The sequence below is a fragment of the Ambystoma mexicanum genome, chromosome 7q, assembly GCF_040938575.1.
Source record: "Ambystoma mexicanum isolate Mex_15411 chromosome 7q, UKY_AmexF1_1, whole genome shotgun sequence".
Classification (NCBI taxonomy): domain Eukaryota; kingdom Metazoa; phylum Chordata; class Amphibia; order Caudata; family Ambystomatidae; genus Ambystoma; species Ambystoma mexicanum.
Genome location: NC_090941.1, coordinates 1,029,198,944 through 1,029,224,374, shown reverse-complemented (window position 1 = coordinate 1,029,224,374; position 25,431 = coordinate 1,029,198,944). Strand labels below are relative to the sequence as shown.

The 25,431-nt window shown below is 46.9% G+C and overlaps 1 protein-coding gene across 2 annotated transcripts in view; it reads left to right on the top strand.

Annotated features, from left to right (window-relative positions):
* Nucleotides 1–25,431, top strand: part of LRIF1 (ligand dependent nuclear receptor interacting factor 1) — a 121,286-nt gene that overhangs the window by 12,523 nt on the left and 83,332 nt on the right. Inside the window, exon 1 of one of the 2 annotated variants that reach the window (XM_069640320.1) lies at nucleotides 19,793–20,223. The exons of the other annotated variant lie outside the window; for it this stretch is intronic. The gene's annotated coding sequence lies outside the window, so the exon portion shown is untranslated. Of the gene's footprint in view, nucleotides 1–19,792; nucleotides 20,224–25,431 lie in introns of those variants that run through there. 2 annotated transcript variants of the gene reach the window in all.

Below are 25,431 nucleotides of genomic sequence, written 5' to 3'. Positions count from 1 at the left end.
CAATAGATCGGCTGATTTCAGTTCTGGGCCTATAGGTCTGTTTTCTAGTGCACACTGTTATTGCTTGTACTTGGTAACACTTTGCCTATGCAGCAATCGATAGTAAATCACTGATTGCCAGTTTCTCTGTGATGAATCTTTCTTTCGCGCTCCTTTTACAATACTCTTGTCAGTAATATGAAGCGGCCGTTCCATACAAACTTGTTGTTTGTTTACTCCCAACCAAGATGGCGGCACGTAAAGCACGTTTTCTTTAGGTGCTTTACTCTAAGAACGTGACATACGTCATCACGTTACTCTTCATGGCCGCTCCACCGTCTCCTACAGTACCGCGCGCACAATTCAAAACACGCAGCAAGTCATCCGTCTGCCGTTCACTCCAATAAAGTCTATAGCTTGCGCTGTTAACTGTACGGAATGTACACATCCAGCTCCAGCACCTCACTTCATTTCCACAATGCTTGAATCTGTTGTTCCAGTGTCTTCCTCTTACGGGAACTCTCCACAATAAGGAACAATAGCGCCATCCTCGTCGCCACTTGTTATGTTCGTTCCTCAATGTACTTCACAGCATCATGTCACGACACATCCCAGTTCATGTGTTTTTGTACGTTTATTCATATGGAGAGTTCCCCTTCAGCCATCACAGCTCCGATGTCGTTATCTCCCAGGAGCTCGCAACACGAGCCTCGCAGACAACGTCATCTGGAACCCGAGCTGGTGAAGGTTCTCAACTTAGTGATGCAATCACCAAGTTGCACAACATAACAGGTGACCAATATCCTGGGGCTTGTTGCCTTCTATAAGGAAGCCCTCACTTTATCTTTGATTCATTCCTGGACTTTAAGAAGAACTCATTTTGATCTCTTTTGGGTAGAGCACACTATTCCAAAGACCTCCACCTGTGAAGTGGTGTTCGGAGGCAAGCTCTGCTCCCTACCCATCACCACGGAACATTGGGGGTGAACTGCAGCTAGAGCAAGACGTGCTTCTGTCAGCTACACTGGTACTGTGACAAATTGAGGGAATGTGTCCCTTCTCCCCAAGGGGGACCCACTCCTGTGAGGCTAGGGTGGAGAGCCTGCTCTGCAACACCCTCATCGGGGTCAAGGCAAGTGGGACCTCACCGGTCAAGACCCCCACCCCCTTAGGGACAAGGACTCCCGTTTCCATGAGGAACTCCTTGATGCCCTCAAAGTGGTGGTCTATATGGATTCGTGTAACATAGCAGAAAATTATCAATTCCATAAAGATGAAGTGAACTTATGCTATCCACAACAGGAAACTAAGACTATCCCTTTAAATCAGTCCCCCCAATGGACTGTGCCGAGGATGCTGAAAAGAGATAAGGCAAGAGAGAGTGAGAGAAGGCGAGAGAGGGCAAGATGCCGAAAGAAGCAGGAAAGAAGAGAGAACCAGGGGAAGTTCTGTGTGGGTAGCAGAGCAGATGGAGGCAGAGCTCACGCAGAACACAGAGCCCACGTAAACCGGCCGAGCTGCTGCAGAGCCAAAGTCGATATGATATGATATGATATGATATGGTATTTGTAACGCGCCTATACACGAGTGTTTCAAGGCGCGACGAGGCAGGGAGGGGGGGAAACAAGGGGAAGACAGACAAACGATCCTACTAGGCCAGGTGTCATTCAGATCGCGCATGTGAGATCGGCGTATGAGATGGAAGCAAACACAACCCGATTGAAGAGAGAGTTTAGTGGTGGCGTGACCACACGGTAATGGTGTTGGGCAGCCTTCCCACAGAACAGTGCTGATACCTCCGATGGGAGAAACCCACTCCGATGCCGGGATACAGTGCAAGTTCGATTCGGAAAACGACAACTAACCATAAGTAAAACTGACGACATGACAAGTGAGCTGCAGAGCCAAGAAGAAGCAGAAAGAGAGTCTGAGATCTTACCAGTGACGTTACCCCTCGAAATAGAAGGAAATACAGGGATCCGGATTACCGGAAAGTTGAGAGGGACTCATATATCGAACAAAACTTAACCCAGTGTTAATGAGAAAAGTATTGGAAATAAACCAAGAATGAGAACGATGTTCATGAAAGGGAGAGCTACATGAAATACACAAAGTGGGAGAGGAGTAGAGTTGAAAACTCGTTGACTTGGGAAAAGTCAGCTCAGGTCCGGAAGATGAGAAAGAGAATATAATGAATACAGACATTTGGGAAACACATAAGGGGGACCAAGTAGACAAAGCTCATGCATGAAACGGCACAAGAGAGGCTAGAACCTGACACGAAAGAGAGCAGGAACTTGTACAAAACTGAGATTGTTTTCCTCTAACCTTTTATGCAAACAATCAGTCCCCTACAAGAGTTGCAGAACTAAATCCAGAAGATAGCAAGAGACAATGTGTGTATGGTCTATTGAGTGGAAGGAAAGAAAGAACATAGAAAACCCTATGGCAAAACGCAGTAATCGGGCAAAGGGAGTCCTTAGTTACGTTAGTGTGAGGGTTAGATTTGGATAGTGGAAAGACTTATTTTTGGACTTTCATCCTGACTGACAAGTACTGTAGTTAGTAAAATAGGTAGGGGACACGCCATAGATCTAGGGAGAGTTGGGCATTATTTTACTTTAGAATAAATATTGTGCTTAAAATGTCTTCACAGCCTCTGTGTCCTTCTGATCCTCCACATATGGTGTTAGAGTGGGATCTATTCTGACCGATAAAAGTTGGGGGCCCGTATTGTTTACCAGATTAAGTCACAAAGGCAAAAACCATACTGTAGCCACAGCCAAGTCCATAGGATTCGATTTATATAGCACTGAGGAAATTGTAATTCTGCCAGGCAAAAGAAATCTAGTCCCTACGGGACTGACCTTAGCCCCTCCTCAAGGAACCTATATTAGATTAGCATTCAAGCCTAGCTTAACCAGGAATTATAGGTTCGATGTTATGGCAGGAGTCATTGATCCGGACTTCTGCTGAGACATAAAGGTCCATAACTATGGGAATAACCTGTATAACATAAAAGAGGGAGAGCAGATGTGATTCTTCAAACAACCTTATTCCCAAAACCACAGAAAGTGATGGACCATACCGAAACAGAGCGGGGAACAAAATGGGTTCGGAAGACAGACAACTTCCCAGAGTAGAGGAAATTCCAGATGAAGTATAGTTTGTTCTATGAACTGACCTAGCCATTCACAGAGGCCTTTTGTAAGGTCATTACCGAAGAGAAAGGGCAAAATCAAGCTGGTTCCTTCTTGTTTCTAAAAAAAAAAGTTTACTTTATCGGGGGATGTAACCACCGAGAGCATATGGTGTAAAAAGCTAGTTGTCCCACAGAGCCATAGACAAGTAGTTCTCGAACTGGCTCAGACCCATTTGGCAGCCGGACACCAGGGAATAGGAACAACTCAAAGCCAGATCATTTCCAGGTTTTATTGGCCAGGAGTCTTTGCTGATATTAAGAACTTCGTTCTACCTTGTAAATTATGCCAGAAAACAGCAACCACTCCTATTCCACCCACCCTTCTGCAACTGTTGCCCATCATTGAAATTCCATTTTCAAAAATTGTGATGGACATAGTGGGCTCCTCAGAAGCATCCAAACTCTGAAATCGGTACATATTAATATTTAATCATTATGGACTACGCCACTCATTATCCAGAGGCTTTTCCCTTCTGAAACAATACCACACAACTAATACTGAAACAACTTTTACCATTTTTCTCGAGGGTGGGATTCACCAAAGAGATCCTTACCTACCAGGGCACCACTTTTATGTCACGCCTAATGCAAGAAGTAAAAGAAATGCTCAATTTTAAGGCCTTAAAAACCGTTAAGTCCTCCACAAACCGATGGTCTGAGGGAGCGTTTCAAACGAGCCCTTAAAAAAATTCTCCAAAATTGGTTGAGGCTGACAGGAGGAATTGGGATGTGATGATACCCTGGCCCTTGTTCGTAGTTATACCACAACACCACAAGCGTCCCTGGGATATTCCCCATTCAAACTACTCTATTGGAGAGAACCGCACGATGTCCTAGATGGGAAACGTGGGAAGAACGAGAAGAGGCTATTTTACCCATTTCTCAGACTGCGAAAAAATTAAAAAGCCATATGGCGGCAGTATGGGAAATTGTGAATAAGCACCTTGAACAAGCTGAAGAACAGCAGCAGATTGCATACAATTAAAAAGGCCATACCACGTACATTCTCATTGGGACAATCAGTCTTGGTTCTTCTACCTACTTCAGAAAACGGGATGGTGTCCAAATGGCACGGCCCATATAATATCTTAGAAAAGAAAGGGTCTTTGAATTATATTGTGTCTCAGCTAGATAGACAACATAAAACTAACATTTATCACATCAACCTGCTAACGGTGGAGAGTAGACCACAATCACGATAACCACAATTACTATGACCGCTCTCCTGGCTGACGCTGATAGGGGGAACTAAAGTGTGTTCTCTAACCTGCAACCTTCTCAGAAGACTGACATTATTGATCTTTGGATCAGTTTCCTGAGGTTTTCTCATATCAACCAGGCAGAGTGCTTAATTTCTTCCATTTTATCAGAACACCCGTAGGGAAGACGGTCAACTTAAGACCCTATAGAATCCTTGATGTGCGGAAGAAAATAATTGAACAAGCGGTAGAGGAAATGCTCAAGGTGGATATAATCGAGCCCTCTGAGTCCTTGGTCCTCCCCTATTGTCTTGGTTGTGAAACACAACCAATCGTGGCAGTTTTGTGTCAACTTAAGAAAGATGAATTCAGTATCGGTGTTCAACAGCTATCTCATGCCAAGAATAGACTATCTCATTGAAAAGTTGGGTTATACCAACTACTTCTCCACTTTACATCTAACGAAAGGGTACTGGCATGTCCCATTAACCCATCTGATTGAGAGAAAACTGCTTTTTAGACCCCATATGGGCCTATTCCACTTCAATGTTCTGCCCTTTGGATTGCTTGGGGCTATAGCCACTTTTCAGGCGCTAATTGGTAGATTATTAAAACCATATTCAAGCTTCTGTGGCGCATATTTGGATGATATCACTAGAGCTTTGAGAAAAGCGGGCCTCTCTGCCAACCCTCGAAGATGTCACCTCACAAATCTGCTGTGAAATATTTATTTTTCGTAGGGAATGGTCTGATACAACCACAAAATGAGAAAGCAAAGGCAGTTCAGCCCCAAAGTTCCCTAAGACCAAAAGAGAACTTTATGCCTTCCTGGGGTTGACTGGATATCATAGGAGATTCATTCCTAATTGCTTGACAACTGCAGCCAAACTGACAGACAAGCTCAAGAACGCCCAACCTTGCAAGCTACTATGTGTGAGAAAGCTGCGGGTGTTGCACCCGCTAGTACCCGGAGATCTGTTGTCCAGGTGGCCAGGATATGGCCATGGCTATTGGATCCAGTTCCTAGGGGTGGACCAGTGGGGGAGGATCACTGAGGCAAGGGGTCTTTGGGGAGTGGAAGTGGGACACTGAGGGTTGAGACGCAGTAACCCCTTCCTTGTAACACCTTTCCCCTTTCCTACCCTGTAGGATATTTAGAAGCTCTTCCCCGCGCCCTTTTCCAACACAAACACTTTGTTACATGGTAACAGGCAACAGACTAACACCAGAGCCGTTTACCTGACATGTCCCAACACACGGGTCAGGCCGAGTCAGGCAATTGACAATAACCAGGCACACCTGACGGGCCTTTACCTTCCCCACAGGGGTAAAAGGCGAAGCGTAAGCACACTTCGAGCAAGACCAAATGCATGAGGAGACCACTACACCAAACCGGCAGTTTACGCAGAGGAGGAAGGCGGCGAGACCTGGAGGGACGACAAAGGGGGAAATGCCCTTACCCTTTTCAACTCAGACCGGCAACGTCTCAGAAAGGGAAATCATAAGACAGTGTGTTACGGCTGGCGTGTGGAGCAGCAGATGTCAATGGTGCACAGGTGTCTCCTCCATTGATAGTGCAGGCGGGGAGGCAAGTTGGCTACTGTGGCACTATCCTTGACTCAAGAGATCAGAGAAGCCAGCGGGTTCAGCACAGCCACTGAGTGGGAGGAAGCTGATAACAAACCAAACTGTGTTGAGCCCAAGGTTGCAAGTAGCAACATTTTGAATGCAAGAAGAAAGAACTTCTGTGTGTGTTTGAACTTTTGAGAAAGCCCAGACAAGGGCCAACTGCAGAGTGGTCAAGCGCCGTAGGAGTGCTCGTTCGAAGGACTCTCACTGGCCCCTTTGGTTTGGTGTTGAAACTGCGAAGACCAGAAGGCCCCAGGAAAGGGTGGCATGAAGCGTCAGAGTGGTCGTACAAGGGTCACGTCAAGTCCCTTGTTGACCCCTTGCTAGGAGACGGGAACCCCGCTTAACAAATTGGAAAGGTCAAGCACAAGGGAATGTTGAATTCTTAAGCAGGTTACCAATCAGTAAAGAATGTTAAGCCATGAAAATAAGGGGTGAGGTATGTGACGAAGTGAGGGAAGAAAACGCAACATGATTGAAGAGAGAGTTTGGTGGTGACGGGACGACACAGCAACGGTGGTCGCAGAACAGAACTGATACCAGAGATGGGAGCAACCCACTCCCATGCCGAGATACAGTGCAAGTTTGATTTGGAAGATGAAAACGAAACACACGTGAAACGGACACATGACAAGTGAGCTGCATAGCTAAGAAGAAGCAGAAAGAGAGTCTGAGACCTTACCAGGGATGTTTTCCCTCAGAACAGAAGGTAATATGGGGGACGGGATTACCAGACAGTTAAGAAGTACTCATTAAAACTCAAGCAAAACTCATCCCTGTGTTAATGAGAAAAGTATTGGAAATAAGTAGCGGAATGAGAACCATGTTCATGAAAGGCAGAGCTGCATGAAATGCACAAAGTGGGGGAGGAGTAGAGTTGAACACTCGTTGCCTTGGGAAAAGAGAAAAGTCAACCCAGGTTCTGAAGGAAGAGAATATAATAAATAACGACATCTGGGAAACGCACACCCAGGAGACCAGGAAGACAAAGCTCATACATGAAATGGCACTCTGGGAAGAGAGGCTAGAACCTGACGCGAAAGAGAGAAGGAACTTATGCCGAAATAAGATTGTTTGCATAAAAGGGGAGAGTAACACTATCAATCCCCTCGTGGAGTTACAGAACTTAATACAGAAGATAACCAGAGACTATCTGTGTATGGACAATTGAGTGCAATGAAAGAACATAGAAATCCCTGTGACACAACACAGCAACCAGGAGAAGGGAGTCATTCTCCTGTCCTTAGTTAATTAGTGGTAGGGTCAGATCGGTTAGTTTTGGACATTCATCCTGACTGACGAGCACCTTAGCAAAATAGGTAGGGAACACCCCATTGATACAGGGACAGTTAGACCGTATTTTACTTTAGAATAAATATCATGATTAAAATGTCTTCACAGTCTCCGTGTCCTTCTTCTGAACCTCCACAGTACCCAGGACCTCACTGGAGGTGAAGAGCCACTGCAGGTGTTAACCAGCCTCTCACAGATTGGGAGAATGAGGACAAGGACTCTTCTTTCCCTGAGCCCTTGGATTAGGATTAACCACAATTGAAGAAGCAAAGCAGCAGTTCTCCTGTATTCTGCTGTGTCAAACCTCTGTCAAACCATTGCCGATCGTGTTCGAGTGCCTTTGGACCAACGGAAACTGCAGTTTTGCCTTTGGCACTTGTTCAGACAGCTGTTTCTGCTCCTCAAACCAGTTTGCTACACTGTGCCAACTCAGCGTGTCATTTGCTCCAGCTTCGAACCACCACATCTCAAACAGCACCTCAAATCACCAGCATCTTTTGTCATTGACGCAACGCTCGTCAATCGAACCGGCCATGGTGGCCTCGTTGACCTGCATCCTTGGTACCGCAGTGAGTTTCATGACGAACCCGACTCAATGCCTGCTCCCCAGCTAGATCACTGCAGCTGGTTGCATCCGAGCATGGTTCGACTCGCTTACACAAAGTTATGAAGCCTAGTTCTCTTTGAAAGGAGGACCTTGCCGAATCTGGAGTACCACAGGGAAGTAACAAAGGGGCATCAGGGATGTAATTCTGTTCTGGGACATGGAGAAATTCTGTTAGTGTTCGGAGATAATGATGTGTGGTTCTTAGCCCTCCATCCAGGAAGTTTGACAGGCTCGAATGGTCACGCACTGAGCTCTGAGAGGAAACCGACAGCCCCAGTTGGAAGTCATCCTGGAAAAAGCTGTCGATCTCTGGAGAGCTGCTGTTGAGCACCAACAGGTTGAACCTACTACACCATGTTACCAAAGTAAACCAAGGTTTTTCCAAGGATCGGAGTCTAGAGGGTTTCTCTGAAGCCTGGCGAGCCATTGAGAGATGCTGTGCTGTTTTAAGCCCTCCCTATCCATGATCAGGACACCCATTGAATGGCATTGAGTCTTCTGATAGGATCACAGGGAAAGACTGGGAAGTCCTAGAGGGAGAGCCATTGCCAGGAGAAGAAAGTCGAGCCATGTCCTCCTAGTCCAGAAGGGAGTTACCATGAGGACTCGAGACCAGCAGAGCCTGATCCTCCTCACAATCCGGGGGATGGATTGTAACATATAAAGAAACCTGACTGTCCACAGTGTAGAGAGGGCATATGCAGCCAAAGCTCCCTCCTTTGAATCCTTGAACAAGACAGTGGAAGTCTGTGGTTATGATGGGAGGTGAACATGTCCACCTCCGGCAGGCTGAAGTGGCAAATGAGGAGGTTGAAGGCTGACTGGCTGCTTGAAGTTCCACCTGTGGGACTCCTCCAGAGTGTTGTGGATCCCCCTGATGTGAGTGGCCTCCAGAGACAAGAAGTTCCTCCATGCCCAGGAACTCAACCTGAGGGAGATAGTGGCCATGGAGGAGGAGCCCACCCGTGGCCCCTTGGTTTCAACAAGATACTGCCTTCATGTCATGACAGGAGTCATACTGGTCCTGACCTGATATGAGAGACGATCCCAACAATACTCGTCAAACAGCTTCCATTTCCCTCTAGTTGGATTCCTTGGGTGACCAATGCCCCTGCACAGTTATGGTCAGCTAGAAAGCCCCCACCACCATACTTTTGTTCACTGTCGTTGTTGCTGGTGACAGTAATGGAGGATTGAGGGGAAACCCCTTATGCAGATTGACTGGGTTCATCCATCACTGCAGGAAAGCCATCACCTCAGTCGAGTTTGTGATGAATCTCTCAAACTCTGATGAAAGATGCAGGAGACCAATGGTGATACAGGTGGGGTAGCAGATGAAGCCTCGTCCAAAGAGTGACAGGCTGCCATCAGACTTTGAATCCATAGCGCCAACATCTGGGTGAAGCCTTCCTCAGATGAGATACCTTTTTCAGCTCATGAACGATGATATAGGGCCCGGTCCTCAAGGCAACAGACCAGCCCCTAGTTGGTTTGGAATGCTCTGATGAAGAGGTGGTCATGCAGGAGTTCCGGGTGAGATTTCATGGGGTTGATTAAAAAAAACGGTTCTTTGCAAGTCACTGTCAGCCTCCCTGCTTAAGCAGAGGCACTCTGGATCAGAAGTTTGTCCAAAAAGGGGTAAACCTTCTGGCCTTCATTGTGTAGTTCCCCCACAAAGCCAGAACAATCCTTTGTAAAGACCCTTGTATGCCAAAGTGGAGTATGTTGAACTGAAAACAAAAACCCCTCACTGAGAACAAAAGGAATGTGTGATGCTTCAGAGAATTAGCACATGTAGGTATTCATAGTTGATGTCCAGGTAAGCCAACCAGTCTCTTGTTACTATGAGCAGGATGATGCGCTGGCATGTTTCCATTTTGAACTTTATCTTGGACACAGATATTTTTAGACTTTTACGATTCAGACCAGTATGAAACTGATGATGTCTTGGGCACCAAGAAGACCTGTGAGTAGCACCTCTGTTCTGTGCTGGTTGGTAGAACGTAGATTGCCTGCTGATGCAGCATATTGTGTAGTTTTCTGCGTACATGCTTTCTTTAGAGGATCCGTTGGCCAGGTGAGAATTCAGTACACGTGACTCCGGAGGGCAAGAGTCAAATTCCACCTTGTAACGGAAATGGATCAATGCCAAGACCCAGGCCTCTGAGACGTAACTACTCCAGGTATCCCAGCCGACATGGAACCCCCCCCCCTCACCCATTGGAACTAATGGACGGATGTCCTGCCAGTAGGAGTGGGCCATCTTGAGTGGAGAGGAAGCTCTAATCCTCCAGGTATTCACTCATTGTCCACCCCTTAAGCTTGAATGACTTCGGATTGCTGAAGGCTGGACTCTGGGAAAGGAATGAAGGGAGGACTTCAGTCTGATGGGCTCCGACCTATGCTGCTCTCTAAGCATTCCATAGTGCTTCTTCTCCTCCTTATGTACTGTGACGGTGTACGAGTAAGACTCTGACACGAGGGTGATGTGTTGATTGGCAACACATTTTCTTAATAACAGAAATAGGGGAGGAGTTGGAGGAAATCCAAACTAATCCTACCTCTAAGAGAGGTTTCCCTGCGTCAACAAAACCAGCTAATGAGAATGTCCAAAGTAAAGTTTGCTGTCCTCTGCCCAAATCCGAATCTATCCCTCACAAGCTAAACTCAACATAAGGTGAAAAAGGATATGTCTCTTGGCTGTCCGCCTGCAGCCCAGCTTTGTAGTTTAAAACAAATGTTCCACAACGGTGAAGAAAACCAAGTAAAAGTTCCACAAGACTCAAGGGGTTGATTCCCCTATGCCCAGAGTCTTTACAACTTTATTCAGAATTGTCTGTGTCTTCAATGGTCAGGTCCTTTTTATCTTTACTTGGCAATCCTGACTCCCAGGACCGGCGACAAGGAAGGATGGCCTGGATACCTTTTCCAAACCGTCTTGAGGGTCCCTGGCCCTTTGTGAGCAGATCCGGCTCCCAGGTACTGCGATAAGGAAGAATAGCCTGGTTTTCTCTCCAAAGCTGTGCTGAGGATCCCTGACTCTTTCTGAGCAGGCCCTTCTCTGAGGTACTGCGACAAGGAGGAATAGATTTCTGTACTGGTCTTCCTCTCAATTGCGGTGGGTCCCACACCCTGTTCTCAGTACCCCCTCCTTGGTCCACCGTGTCTGTCTCTCACTCTCACTCTCTTTTCTCCCGCCCCCAGATCCCCTTCACTTGATTGTTCTCTTTATCTGATCTCTCTTCGAGCCACAACCGGGGGGCATCAGGTAGTGTGGACTGGAGGGTTTTTGTGGGAGGGTCAAAAGGGGTACTACATTCTCTCAGAATGGTCACTACTCTCAATGGGGTCCTCCCTCCCATGAAATCCTCCTGCTGAGCACCACCCCCAGGGGGACTATTAGGTTGCGGCCTCAACGCTCTGGCATCATTAGAAGAGGATTCACAATCTAAAGCAGTGAATTCGTCACGTACCCTTCCCCATAAGTTTTCAGTTACTCCCTCTAGATTTTTACACGTGGAGTTAAGAGGGGGTTTTGCAGTCACAGATGGGCATACTAGGTGAGAACTCTTCTTCCCAGGTTTCTACAGGAGAATACCCTATGGTAGGTCTATTAATTTAGTTTATAATTTCACAAAATTTTGGGAAATCGGTTCTAATGATGGTTTCTTCCGGCAGGCCAGGAATGACTGCCGCATCTATCTAGGTCTCTCGTCCCCTGATGTTAATAACAGTTGGGTCCTATAATACATTTCTTTATTGCCATGAACGCGGATTTCCCTAATGGGTTCACTCTGGTTAAGGTTATTTATGTCAAGTCACTCCTTACGGCTGCTTGTTTGCTTCCTGAATATACCAGAGCCGATACCCGAATCACGTTAGCGGTAACCGATTCATAAATCTTAAAAGGGGCCGTTTGGCAGACATAACTACTGGTGGGTTCAATGTCAGAGTCTAACTGAGATTTGGAATCACCCCATTCTTCACCAGTCATACACCCTATTTCTATGGGTTCTTTTTTCTATTAAAGGGACACTGGCCAAGTGCCCTTTCTCGCTTGACAAGGGTTTAGGGGTTCTAACTTCTTCCAATTTTAAAGGTCCTTTATCCTGCATTATTGGTGTTATTTTCTCTTTTTTCCTCTGACTCTCAGGTTCCCATTTTATTGGGTTTGGGAAAGCCTTCATTAGTCTTTTCCCTCCCATGGATTTTTAGTTTGGGGGGGGAAAGAGCTTCAAGGTCCTGATTTTATGTCTCTCTTCCCATCATCTGTTTGTAGAGAGAAGCCTTATTTGTTTATTGGCTTCGGCATGATTTTGAACAGTCTCTACTGCTAAAGGCATGGTAGGTTTGCTCATGTGGAGGATGGGCCTTTGAAGAGGAAGGGGTAAGCTATTCATTAGTTGCACTAGGGCAAAGGCCTCTAGCACCTTTGTAAGGGTCTTCTTTCCAAACCAGAGGGATATGGTGTTTTAGATTCTACCTTCTAACTTCACAGGAGTTTCCCCTGGGTTCAACCTAATTTCTCGTAATGTATTGTTATAAAATGTTGTTTGCCCTACTCTGAGTCGCAGACCCTGCTTAATCTCATCATAGGCGGTAAATCCTAATGGCTAAATAGCAAATTTTTAACTCGTCTCCCCAGGGGAACTATTGGGCTAGCCGTTCGAAGTTTTAAAAATAACTACCCAAATCTTCTCCTTCCCTGTAGGGTTGCCGGATTTCATGCGGGAGTATGGGTCTTTGCTGGGCTGCCACTAAACTAACAATATCCTCTAGAAATCTGATTTCTGCATCTACTTGCTTGGACACGACTTTCCAGTAGAGCCTCTAGTGTATTCATGGTGGAGATTGGAACGTGAAGGACCCTTAAGGGCGTAGTTTAATGGGATTGGACTTTCTTCTATGGGTAGATTGGGCAAAGAGGGGAAAAAGGAGAGCGATTCAAAAAGAAAAACGTCTTCTTTTTTAAAATGTCCAGATCTCTTCCTCACTCTCCAGTGGTTTGTCGGGTAGGACTTGGGAGTATTCCTCAATCTCTATAAGCTTCTCTTTGTAACTTGTCTCGCAATTATCGGGTGTAATATATGGTTCTATGTCATTTCATCAATGGTCGTAATTTTTATGTGTTTTTTATGAGTATTTTTTTAACAAAAAACTAATCGAAATTGATTTTATTTTTGGTGGGGTTCCCCCACGACCCACATCCCCTATTTTATTTAACTATTCCCGACCTCCCCTAACCACTTATATACACTTTCCCAACCCCCTATATATTTCGATTCTTTTTTTTGGTTAAAAAATACTCATAAAAAAACATCAAAATAATGACTGTCGATGAAAGGACGTTATACCGTAGTTTATATCTGTCTAGATTTTCTAAAGCTAGGTTTTATACCCAAACTGCCTAGTGTGGGAGGTCTCTAGTGGTCTTTATCTCTAGGTTCAGTTTTTGGTTGGGTCCACCTGAATAATCGGATAATCTAACTTAATCAGCTAATGATCTTCCTTTTGAAAAGGAGTTTTTGGTCGAGTATGGGAATTTTCAATTTTATGAGGAGTGATTGTTGGTATAAATGGATTGGTTGGGGAAACCTGTAATAGAACCACTTCCCCTTGGGCATTTTTTATTATTATTAACCTAAAGGGGAAAGAAAAATTGAGTTTGTCTAGACAGTTTCTTGATTGTCAAATCAGAGTGCTGGTCTTAGTCTTGGTTGCTCTAAAATCTTGGGATACCCTAGTTAGTATCAACCAGGTCATATCCCAAACCTGATACCATATATGAGGGTGTCGGAGTAAGACTCTGACACGAGGGTGATTCATTGATGGGCAAATACTCTTTAATTAACAACAGAAATGAGGGGAGTTGGAGGAAATCCTAACTAATCCTACCTCCTAAGAGGGAGGTTCCCTGCCTCAAAAAAAATGTAGGTAATTAAACTATCTTTGTCAGAATGTCCAAAGTAGTGCTTGCCATTCTGTGACCAAATCCTAATCTATCCCTCACAAGCTAAACTCAACATAAGGTGAAAGGGGATCTGTCTCTTGGCCTTTTGCCTGCAGCACAGCTTTGTAGTTCCAAACAAAAGTTCCAAAAAGGTATAGAAAAGCAAGTAAATGTTCCACAAGACTCAAGGGGTTGATTCATTTTCCCCAGAGAATGTCCAACTTTATCCAGATTTGTCTCTGTGTCTTCAATGGTCAGGATAGGTCCTTATCTTTACTTGCTAGGCCTGACTTCCAGGCCAGGTGACAAGGAGGTTTGACCTGAACACCTTTTCCAAGCCATTTTAAGGTTTGCAGATACTGTGACGGTGAAGAATTGCCCGGTTCCCTTTCCCAAGCTCTCTTAAGGGTCCCTGATGCTTTCTGGAAGTACCCCGGCTTCCAGGTACTACAACGAGGAAGAATAGCCTGGTTCTCTTTCCCAAACTGTACTGGACCTCCTCTCAATTGTGGTGGGTCCCAGACCTTGTTCTCAGTACCCCCTCCTTGGCCCACTTTCCTTCCAATTAGGGTATTCAACATTCTCATTCTCACCTTTCTCTCTCTCTCTCACTCTCCGTCTTCACTTTCGCCCACAGCCTTTGTTTACTCTCCTGTCAGGTCTCTGAGTTTCACTTAAACTTGTAGGCCTTGTATTCCTCGTTATTACTGTTCAGGGTGTATTTCCACAACATGGGTCCCAGGCCCCCCCACACTTGATTGCTCTCATAGTTCTCTTTATCTGATCTCTCTTCAAGCCACAGCCTTGGTTTACTCGCCTGCCAAGGTCTGTCATTTTCAGTTGTATATTCAAAGTACGTACAGGGTTTGAAATTGTGCTCCTGCTTCTAGCACAGTAGAGCCTGGTTAGCTGAAAACCAAACGCTACCAGGAGCTACTTTTGGCTGCTAGGGCCAACTGGTGCCTTCTAAACATGTAAATGTGACCTTAACTTTGAGTAGTTGAGAATGTTAATAAACAAAAATTAGAACACATCTAACGCACATTTAAACACAATGGTTCATACAAAACGGACAAAACGTTAAAGAAACATCTCTGGTAGCCCCTGGTTCTCCTGCTGTTAAGTCCTGCCTAATGGGTGATTCCTGACACCCAGGAACTGGTTTTAGCTCCTGCTCATTGAATGTCAATTTCGAGCCCTGACAAATCTTTATCTGGTCTATCTCTTCATTACTCGTGTCCTCCACCTCGTCCCAGCAGTTCATACCTGGGATATTCTACAAAAACACATGGGGGCATTAGGTAGTGTGGGATTGGAGAGTTTTTGAGGGAAGGTCAAAGGGGTATTGACAGCGTTTTCCCTGGATGGTCACTACTTTGAGAATTAACTTGTGTCAAAGACCCTGTCCTATGAAATTTCTTCCATTCAGGAGGGTCTACAACCATATACATTTTAGCTCACTGTGTAGCTCACTGCACCCTGCACAGCAACCCTTGACACGTGTCTCTGCCTTGTTGGGTTTCCTTGGTGAGGTGAAATTTAGCCTAACTCTGAAGGGTGCAATGAGCAAAAAAACGGTGATGGGTGCAGTGAGCAGAAATAAAACATACAAAAAATGCAAATGGAAAGGTCTCCTCTGTGAGGGTGCAGTGAGCAAAAACGTGGTTGTAGGCCCTCCTGAGTGGAAGAAATTCTATAGAACAGGATATATGATGTTCGTTCTCAGTAGAGGGGCTCCCACACTCCCTTTTAAATATATATATATATATATTTAAAAGTATATTTTTTTTGGTTGGCCCTCTTTGTGGTTTTAGTGCTTTTCTGGTGCGTAACCCACCAAATATCGCCAAAAAACATTGGTATTGTAGAAGAGAAAGGGGAGTATGGGAGCAGTGTATTGCGTTGGCATTGCAACTTGCCAACACTTGGCGATAAAATGGTCGAATCACCAGCTGGACCTTGTTTTTTCATGTGCTCCTGACAATTCAACGTGATTTAATTATTTCCCCAAGACGGAATCGCATCGGTGTTTGGCAGGGAGTGTGGCAGAGGAGCTTGCACGTGTGTATTTTAAGTGCAACTTACTTTTTTTTTACAAAGAGTGAAACTGTATGGTCTTGAGTTCCGACGTTTACTGCTCATCAATCTTTCCTTGCAGTGAAATTAAGCGCTGGCTTTCTATGTCTCCCCTTTACTTGCGGGTAGCAGAAAAGCACACAGAGGCAAAAAAAATGGAAAACACTGGAACCACAACACCGAGCCAAGAGGGTAGAGGCCGATCATACTACGGTGCCAGGCAAGAGCTGAGCGAACAGAGAGCCTTTTCTGCACGGCTTCATTCAATCCTTCGCGAGCCCCAGCATCCCAACATGTCACTGGAGGGGTTTGAAGCTGTGTCGAAAATGCGCACTGAAAAGATCCCCAAGTCCGTCAAGTCAGTCCACTTAAAGAGGGGAAAATAAGATTTGCGCGCATTGCATGTTGGGCAGGGATGATCCACTGGGTACAGTTAGTCCTGCACATGTAACAGAGTGCGCTGTCTAAAACGTTCTCGGGGCTAAAAAAAACATATCATTTCATTTGTTTTGGAAATTAGTGTGACGCCGCATATTCAGGTAGATCATGTCAGAGCCGTACCTCTGAGATCTGGAATCTATAGTACAGCAGCCTGTTGTTTTCAAGAACTGTGAGTGGATTCACATTTGTATTGCGATACTGGGCCACGCTGTGGGTTGCTCCTGGGATGCATGACTGTTGCAGTGCTGTGGCCAAGAGACACAAAGAGAGATTTTAGCGGAGTTTATCCTATTTGCAGCTGCAGATCTGGGACAGTTCAAGTCTCATCAATCATTGATAGAGCACAGCGAGCGAGTCTAAGCGCACAGGGACTTAAAGATGTGCGAGGAGGGTCGAGGAATTTCACAAGAAATTGTTTAAAACAGGCCGAATTAGCGCTTTGAAACATAGGCGCTAAATAAATAAACCATGATATGGTGGTCGGTCAAAATACCGAAAATAAAATCTCGAATTACAAAAAGCACGAAATAAAAATCTCGAAAAAAAATATTGAATTTGTTATTTATTTATTTGTGTTTTTGGGGTCAGGTAAGTAAAAAAAAGGGGTAAAATAAAAAAAAAATGAAAAAAGGGGAGTAGGGGGGGAACCCCCCCATTTTGAAAAAAACGCATTGAAAAAAAAATTCGATATTTTTTTTTCGAGATTTTGACTATAAACCCCATCATATATCCAAGGTGCCTTTTATTTCAAGTAAACTGGAAAATACAAATGTGTATTTATCGGTCTATGTAGGAATTCATTAATTCGCCCAGATAATTCCTATGCACCACCTCAGAAGTTCCCTGTGTAGAACAAAAAACATAGCATGTTCTTGCACGAGCTCCACCTCTTCCTCCAGATAGTATCAGATGTATTAGCATGTCACTACACTAGCACACATGAATGTTATCTGTTATGTCAAGTCACACTGGTGTCATGTTCGCTGTCTATTCTCTGTCTGCTGTCATGGAAGCGCTTATCTCTCTGCTCTGTTAACACTGCAGTTACTGCTTTCTGTGCGCTGTTCTGTCAAATGCCCCCTGTGCGAATTGCACATTTTGTCATTTGCTCAGCAGTGGGTGCATAATGGCTTTACATAATGGGGTTGCATGTGTTATTTTGATGGTGTGTGTTCTCATTTACAATGGGGTTGCTCCACGCAAATGAGGAAATCCTACTGCTCATGCACTTACTTTGTAATAACCAACCCTGCGCATGAGAAATCAGTCCTAGGCGTGGGCACCATCTGGAGACAGCACGCATTTATTGGGCGACTCAACAGTACATACTTCAAGGGCTAAAGCAGGTGGTCTGCCCATAATTGGTGACAATGTGTGACCTGCTACACATTACAGAGTAGCCAAGCGAAAACCCTGAGCACTTCTTCAGTTGTAGCAAGCAGCTGAGGATGCGCTCCGCGGCTTTCTTTTTTGTTGGGAAAATCTGGTTTTCATTAGCTTGGAGTACCCCAGCCAGTGTTGGCTCAATGGGTCCTTCAAGACCACAAGTGTTATGCTTCATCAGCCTTGCATGGCCCATTGGGCGTGCAGGCTGGTGCATTTGCAGACCCAAATGTTTGTACGGGGCACTCCTGCACATCCATACATCTCTCTCTGACCCTGCACTCGCGCTCTCACTCTCTCCCCTTGAGCACTGTCGCTTTCTCTGGCATTCTTGAAGATATCCCCATATTTCAATTTCTACAACTCTCACCTTGGCTCTCAGCCCCTGCATCACTTTTTCCCTTACCCTTTCTCGCTCATATCTCCTCTTGCTCATCATCCCAACCCTCCATCAATGGCTTCCTCCGGTGCTCTATTCCTCTTCTCATTCCGTTGCACACCTGAATGAACCCCCTTATCGCATCCTCCTTTAAAACGTGGCACTCTCGTCCTTGCACCCTGGTGTCTGTGAATGTAAAGAACAGTAAACGCCCAAACTATTGGCATTGACAATGCTTGTTTAATGATGGGTTTGGGGAGGGATGTATGGGTGCTGCAAGGCGTGTGCGCACTGCAGGCGGCTGAAATCTACAGGTTTTTGATTTTCAAATATAGGTAGCTATGGGTATTAGTAAAAAGATGCAATGGATTTGTGAGAGGGATGTTGGGGGCCCTCAAAAATAAGTAGTGGGACCATACCTGGCTAGCATCTGGGTTTAGCCTGGAGACTCAGGGTCTTTATGCTCTTCTCCGGAACTCGTGAAGAACATGGAGTCTCCGGGTTTCTGGTCGTTCGGGACACCTCTATATAAACTAGCCGTAAATGAGCCATAAACATTCCTGCATTAGGCAAATTGTTACCTGAGTGCGAACACTGTTATGTCTTGGCCTGTGGTCACACAGGCCAGGCAGACCAAGGCTGGGGGCACGCAGCCGACATGCTGGGGGCATCGCTTGACAGCCCGTGAGCACACAGGCTCTTCCATGGCCTGGGGGCACCCAGGCCAACACCACAGACGGCGCCGGCATTGCCCAGCAGGGACCCGGCGCCTGCATGCAGGGTTACTCAGCAGGGGCTCTGTAGCAACACAATGTAGAGTTGCCCGGCAGGGGTTCCATAGGCATGAGGGGAGCCATCACAGACAGCATTGTCCAGCATGGGCACGGGCTGTGTTGAGGGACCTGCAGCAGCAGGCTCTCCACTTGCTATGCAGCGCCAGCATTGCGCTACAATAATCACACACAGCAGGGAGGGCTCCGTAACAGGAACTGAAGAGTCAGGCCAGGCTCATCCCTTTTATTCTATTCCAGTCATGGTCACCAACATGTGACCCTAGCAGGAGCCCTGGGAGATACCATGCTGCCAGAGTGGGTGTGGGTGGTGACACACCGCAAACATCATGCAAAAATGCACGTTTCTGCAATCTGGCTCATGGTATTTTGCGCTGCATGTTACACGACTGTCCCTGAAAATCCATTGGTCTCGTTGTCAAATTATAGAATTTATATAATCAATACGCGTCTGCAAAGGGTGCCTGTGTGTGTCATAAAGGTAAAGAAATGCATTGAGGGAGGTGAGGGAGAAAACAAAAGTTGACCCATTTACCAGGTTTTACTGTTTCTATTGCAAATATTAGTTTATTTGTAGTCGTGTCTCCTCCCCCACCCCACCACAAATATGTGGCCGCAGCTTTGTTGAGTCGTGGGCGTGGCGCGGGTGACGTAATTCTCCGGGGTTTTGTTTCTTTAATGTAGGCAGGTATGAGTGGGACCAGGAAGACGTACAGGAATCCGGACAGCAGCCTAATGTAAAACTGTAAATCGCCAAGAAAGGGTTAGTCGCTCCCATTACGGCGGGCTTTGGTGAATGGGAAATGTGATTGGCTGGCCGCGGACCCGTGCCAGCCACTCACAGCACTGCCTGGGTTTCCATAGTCGCGTTCTATAATACGAAACCAGCATCATCCCAGCCACGGTATAATGAGATGAGAGGTCCAGTTCGCGCAGTATGACGTTTCTGCAGATTGAACAGCAGCCAAATGTGGAGGTCGGTGCAGGACACGACGACGGCCGCGTTTCATCATGAGACGGACGTCGATTCAATCGCACGCGGGTTTCTCGGCCATGCTTAATCCCCTAGTTTCTAATCCCGGACGTCATAATATGCCATATTATTCAACCGATTAATTCCATGTCCTTCGTCTTGGGAGACGGCGCCACCTGCTGTCAAGGATGGGTAAAACTATCGCTGCTGCACGGATCCTAACAGCTCAGCAACAGTCCAGCTTTACATGGCTATATAACCCCGCCCATGAATTCCACCGCCACCGCCCCCTCACAGAACAACGTGCCGCTCTTCCAACAGGTTAGTAATCTAGTCTTCCAGTCAAGAATACACTGGCGGGAATAGCAGTGGCGAAGAGGCAGCGGTTTCTATAATGGGGAGAGGCAAAGCAAATATAAACAACCGGAAAGGCTTACGTTGTATGGTGGGATGAGGCCTGTGGGATCAGACTGGGAGTGGGATCAGAGGCGCAAGAAAACCTACATTTCGACAGTGAGGAGGAGGGGTAACCCATCAAATGCTGGTAGGAGTGTTAACTACAAAGACGGTGGTGGGCGAGCGGCATACCTATTTGTGTGGGGGCATCTAACTTCATTACGCATTCAAATGAGACTATTCTAGTACAGCTTCAGTGTTACAAGCAGTTGACTCTCCTTTAAGTCTGAAAGAACTCACGTAAGGACTGATGTGAAAATGAGCAGTCTCCTGTCACCTCTCTGCCCTTCCAGTCACTCACCTGGCCTGCAAGTACTAACCTCACATCACGATTTCAATTACCTAAAAATGTATGCTTATGAATTAAGGTGCTAACAGTGAAGTGCTTTACGTTAGTAATTGCAGGACTTTTGTTAACAGCGAAGCCCAGGTGCTGTTTAAAATGTGTGTCCTGTTGTGTCCGTCCACGGCTCTGTAGGCCAACCAGGCAGAGTCAACATAGCCCAAAATTTCAGGGCTGGGAGGTGTTTGAAGCCGACCCGAGCCCCACCCCAGGGGTCTGGCTTCAGATTTAAAAAAGACGTGCTCTGTAAATGTGCCGACAGCACTTACAAGAGCGCATCTGCATGTTTTCCGGTCCCTCCGCAATCACTCATGATTGGCTGGGATAGGGAGTCAGGCAGATGTGCTGCTGGCCCACCAGGAGCACCTTTTCTTGGCCTGCCCCAGCCACTCATTGATTGATTGGCTGAGGCGGGACTGGAACCTGTCCTGGTGGTGATGTGAGGCAGCAGCAAATTCTAAAAAGGTAAATGAGGCCCTTTGTTTTTCCACACAGTACCCTTTGTTGATCCAACCCCTGTAGCTGCCCAGACCCATTTTGCCCTTTTTCTTGAATGCCCCAGTCCCATTTAGCCCCCTTTGGTGCCACTTACCGCTTTTAGCTCCCCCAGGTCCGTTTTGTTCCTTTTCTTGCCCCCCAATCCAATTTTGCCCCTTATCTCTTTTAGCTCTCACCAGGCCTGTTTTGCCCCATTTCCTGACCCCAGTTCCATTTAGCCCCTTTTGGTACCCCTTTTCTTGACGCCCGTCCAATTTTTACCCCATTTGTTGCCCCTAGCCATTGTTTTTGGCCCCTTTTAATCCACGTTATTGCCCTATTTTACCAATTGTGTTGTCCCCAGTTCTGTTAATCCGCTTTTCTTGCTCCCTTTAGCCCCTGTCCTCTCCCCGGTCCCTTTTAATTGCCCCAATCCCTTTCCTTCCCCACAGCCCCATTTTTGACCCTGACACATGCCGCCCCCCCCCCCGCACTACCCCCTCGTTTTGCACAGCCTTTTTCCGGGCTAGGTTTGTGTTGGACCCTAAGGGTCAGGCCAGGTCCCCTGGCTCGGCCCTATCCATGAATTCCCTGGCACCCCAGGTCTAAACGCTGGGCTCAGTGGTGTTGTGCCACTGAGTGGGATTCTGTTGCCACCTTTTGTAGCAAAAATCCGTCTCAATGCCCCGTCCACATGTAATGCCCCGTCCCCTTGTCACGTCCATTGTCTAGATTTGAAAACTAGTACGAGAAGAGCAATGCTTCGTTATTTTTTAATGCATGTATATCCTTTTTAAAAAAAACAATCTGCATTATTAAAATCATATAAAGCTGAAATGACAATTCACTGTTATTTTTATTAGTTAATTGGTAAACTTTAAACACTCAATAGAATCAAAATGTAAACATGATCACATTTTAGAATTCCGTACTATCATACAAAATACACAATATACAAATATTAAAAATGGGAAAAATACATTCTTTTTATTGTTTAACAACAAGCAAGGGTGGGCATACCCATCCCACCAAACACATAAGCTGCAATATTGTTCAGTAAATCAGAGCCAACACAAGAAACAGATATTAGGATTAAGTTGTATGGTTGCGATCAAACAAGCAGGACGGGTGAAAGAACATTGCAGAACGTATGGGCGTGCCAGTTTGAGTTAAGAAGAAACAGGGGAGCTCAGATCAGGTTGAGAGTCTGGGGGTTGCATCTAGTCTACTCCGGCAGCTTCAGCTATGCAGACAGTGCCTGTCCATTTGGCCCATACCTTCAAACATTTTTGGGGGCAGCCCCTGGCAGTGTAAATGCGTTTTTCCGGGGACGCACATCTGTCCATCTCATTGTTCCATCTACTTGGGGCCGGACCTTCAGGCGCCCCAAACGCATATGGTGGGCACTAGTCTTTTGGATAAGCCCATTGCAACCGCCAGAAATGTTTTTCAGCTCTCGTATAGCCCCCCCCCGCCCCATATCCCGAGCGACCTTAGGATGCAGCTGTACCGGAGTGTCCAGGACCTTGTTGATTTAGTGCATGCATTTGCGCCAGAATTCCAGAATGACCTCCCACAGCATATGATAAAAGGTGCCCACGACCCTTCGGCATTTTAAACAGTCAGCATCTGCCACCAGTTCCCATTTAGCCATTGCGGCCCGTGAATATTAGGCCTGGTGAAGTATTTTATATTGAATGAGCCTACGCTTGGCGTTATGCCTATTTCGCATGGAAACATGAGTGCCTCTACCCACTCCTCTGACTCCAAGGGGCCCACCAATCTCTCCTATCCCTCCAGCAGATGGACTAACTCCCGGGCCCCGAATGCAGTGATCACTTGATCCAGTGTTGACTTGGGTTTTGCCAGAATCCTTGCGGGAAGGACATTCGCCTCGAGGGGGGAGCTTTTTGGGATGTCTGAGAGCACAGGGAATTGGGCACGTAGAACGTGTGTCAGTTGTATGGATTTGTATATATCGCCGGGGGCGAGACCGATCTCTTCTAGCATTGCCTCATACGGTTTTAGATGTCCATTGTGTAGGACTTCCGTTAGCGTCCGTATCCCTCGCTCCTACCAATTAGGAAAGCGTCCCATCGTCGGGACCTCTGGGATATACCCATTATCCCATATGGGTTGAGCCATTGTCGGCTGTCTCGCCCACCCGATATGTTGGAGCACCTCCTCCCACCCGTGCGTATTAGTCGTATCATCCCAGGGAGGCCAGCAACTACAGTGTCTGGTTCATACAGTACCAGGTTGGGGTGTTCACTCCGCCATGCATCTGGTTTCATGCCCAACATAATGGAGCGCCGGGTCTGCAAAGATCCAGTCATTCAAGACCCCCAGCTGTGCTGCCCAATAATATGCTCTGAGACAGGATATGCCCAGACCCCCCTCCCAGATTGATCGCTGTAGAGTGGTCGGGGCGATACGGGGTTGCTTCCCTCCCCACAGGAGTTTCCGAATGGTAGAGTCTATGGTCAAAAACGTGGTGTGGGGAACGTAGATGGGGGTGTTCTGCAGGACGTAGAGGAACCTAGGGAGGGGGAGCATTTTGAAGAGGGCCGCCCTCCCTTAGAAACCCTAGTGGGAGGGATTGCCAGTGGATGAGATCTGTCTCAAATCTGCTCACCACTGGGTTGCGGTTAAGCCAGAGGAATTTGTCAGGGTTAGGGGTGATGCGAATGCCAAGGTAGACAAAGCGTTGGGTGGAGACCGGATAGGGACACTGCAGCAGGATCGCGTTGTCTCTGCCCTGGAGTGGAAAGAAGATTGTTTTGTGCGTATTAACTTTAATCCCACAGAACTCCTGGTATTCGGGTAATTTCGGGGCACGAGAGATTCTGTGGTTGCTCATGTAAATAAGGAGGTCGTCCGCGTATAGTGATACCCAGTCCTCTTCCCCCCCATACCCCCAGGGCCACATGAACCCGGACCACCCACGAGACGTCCTGAGCGGAATTGCCAGAGGCTCAATGGTGAGTATAAATAGGAGGAGGGAGAAGGGGCATCCCTGCCTGGTTCCCCGGCCCAGTGGGAAGGGTCTAGAGGAGATCCCGTTCACCCACACACCGCTTTGGAGGCTGTGTATAGTATCTTAACCATGACATAAAGTTGGGCCCAAACCCCATGCAGTCCATGATATTCCATAAGGCTGTCCATCCGACGGAGTCAAAAGCCTTCTCGAAGTCTACTGCGAGAAGGGCAAGCGGTTCCTTGATCTTCGAGGCTTGGCTAATTGCAAAGTGGACTCTCCAGATGTTCATCCTGGTGGACCTCGCCGGCGTGAACCCACTATGTTCTGGGTGGACTAAAGAGCGAATGACCCCCAGCATTCTGTTGGCCAGAACCCGGGCAAGGACTTTGGCCTCCCCGTTGATGAGGGAGAGAGGTCTGTACGAGGCACAAAGGTCCGGGGGCTTCCCAGGTTTGGGAATTATGACTATGGTAGCCTGCCGAAGGTCGTGTGGGAGCATTCCATCTGCTCGGGAGCGCAGTAGGATGCTGTGCATATGTCCAACCACGGAGTCGCCCATTCACCTCTGGGTTTCCAATGGGAAGCCATTTCGGCCCCAAAGTCTTCCCGGACTGGAGCTGGGACAACGCCACAGCGACCTCTTCTTCGGTGACCTCCGCCTCCAGCTTTTCAGTCTGGGCTTCGCAGAGTCTGGGGAGCTCGATGGAGTTCAGGTAGTGCAGAGGCATAAAGGCCCTTGTAGAAGGCAGCAAAGGCGTTTGCTATGTCTGCATCCTCTTAAAGCAGATCCCCCCCCCCATCAGCCCCTCGGATCTCCCTAACTTGTCCTTGGTTGTTTCCCTTCCTCTCCAGTCAGGCCATGGTCTTAACGGCTTTATCCTCAGTGGCATAGCTCTGACTACGCATTCTCCATTGCGCAGTCCTGGCATTGTTTGGTGCCAGGTTCCTGAATATTTCTTGAGCCGTAATCATGGTCTCCTTAGACTCTGGTGTCCCGGAGGTGAGAAACGCTTCCTCCACCCTCACTGTGGCATCCTCTTTGTCAGTGATCTCTAGGACTTGTTGGCGGCGATGTGCTGTAACCAGGGACAGGGCCTCCCCCCCGGAGCACTGCCTTATATCCCTCCCAGAGTGTTATAGGGCTGGCAACAGAGCCTTCGTTCAGAGAAAAGTATTCAGTAGTCTTCTGCGCAAGTCCTTTACAGACCTCGGGGACTCCTGGGTAGTATGTGTTAAGCCGCCAGGAGGGCTGGGGCTTGGATCAACCCTGTTT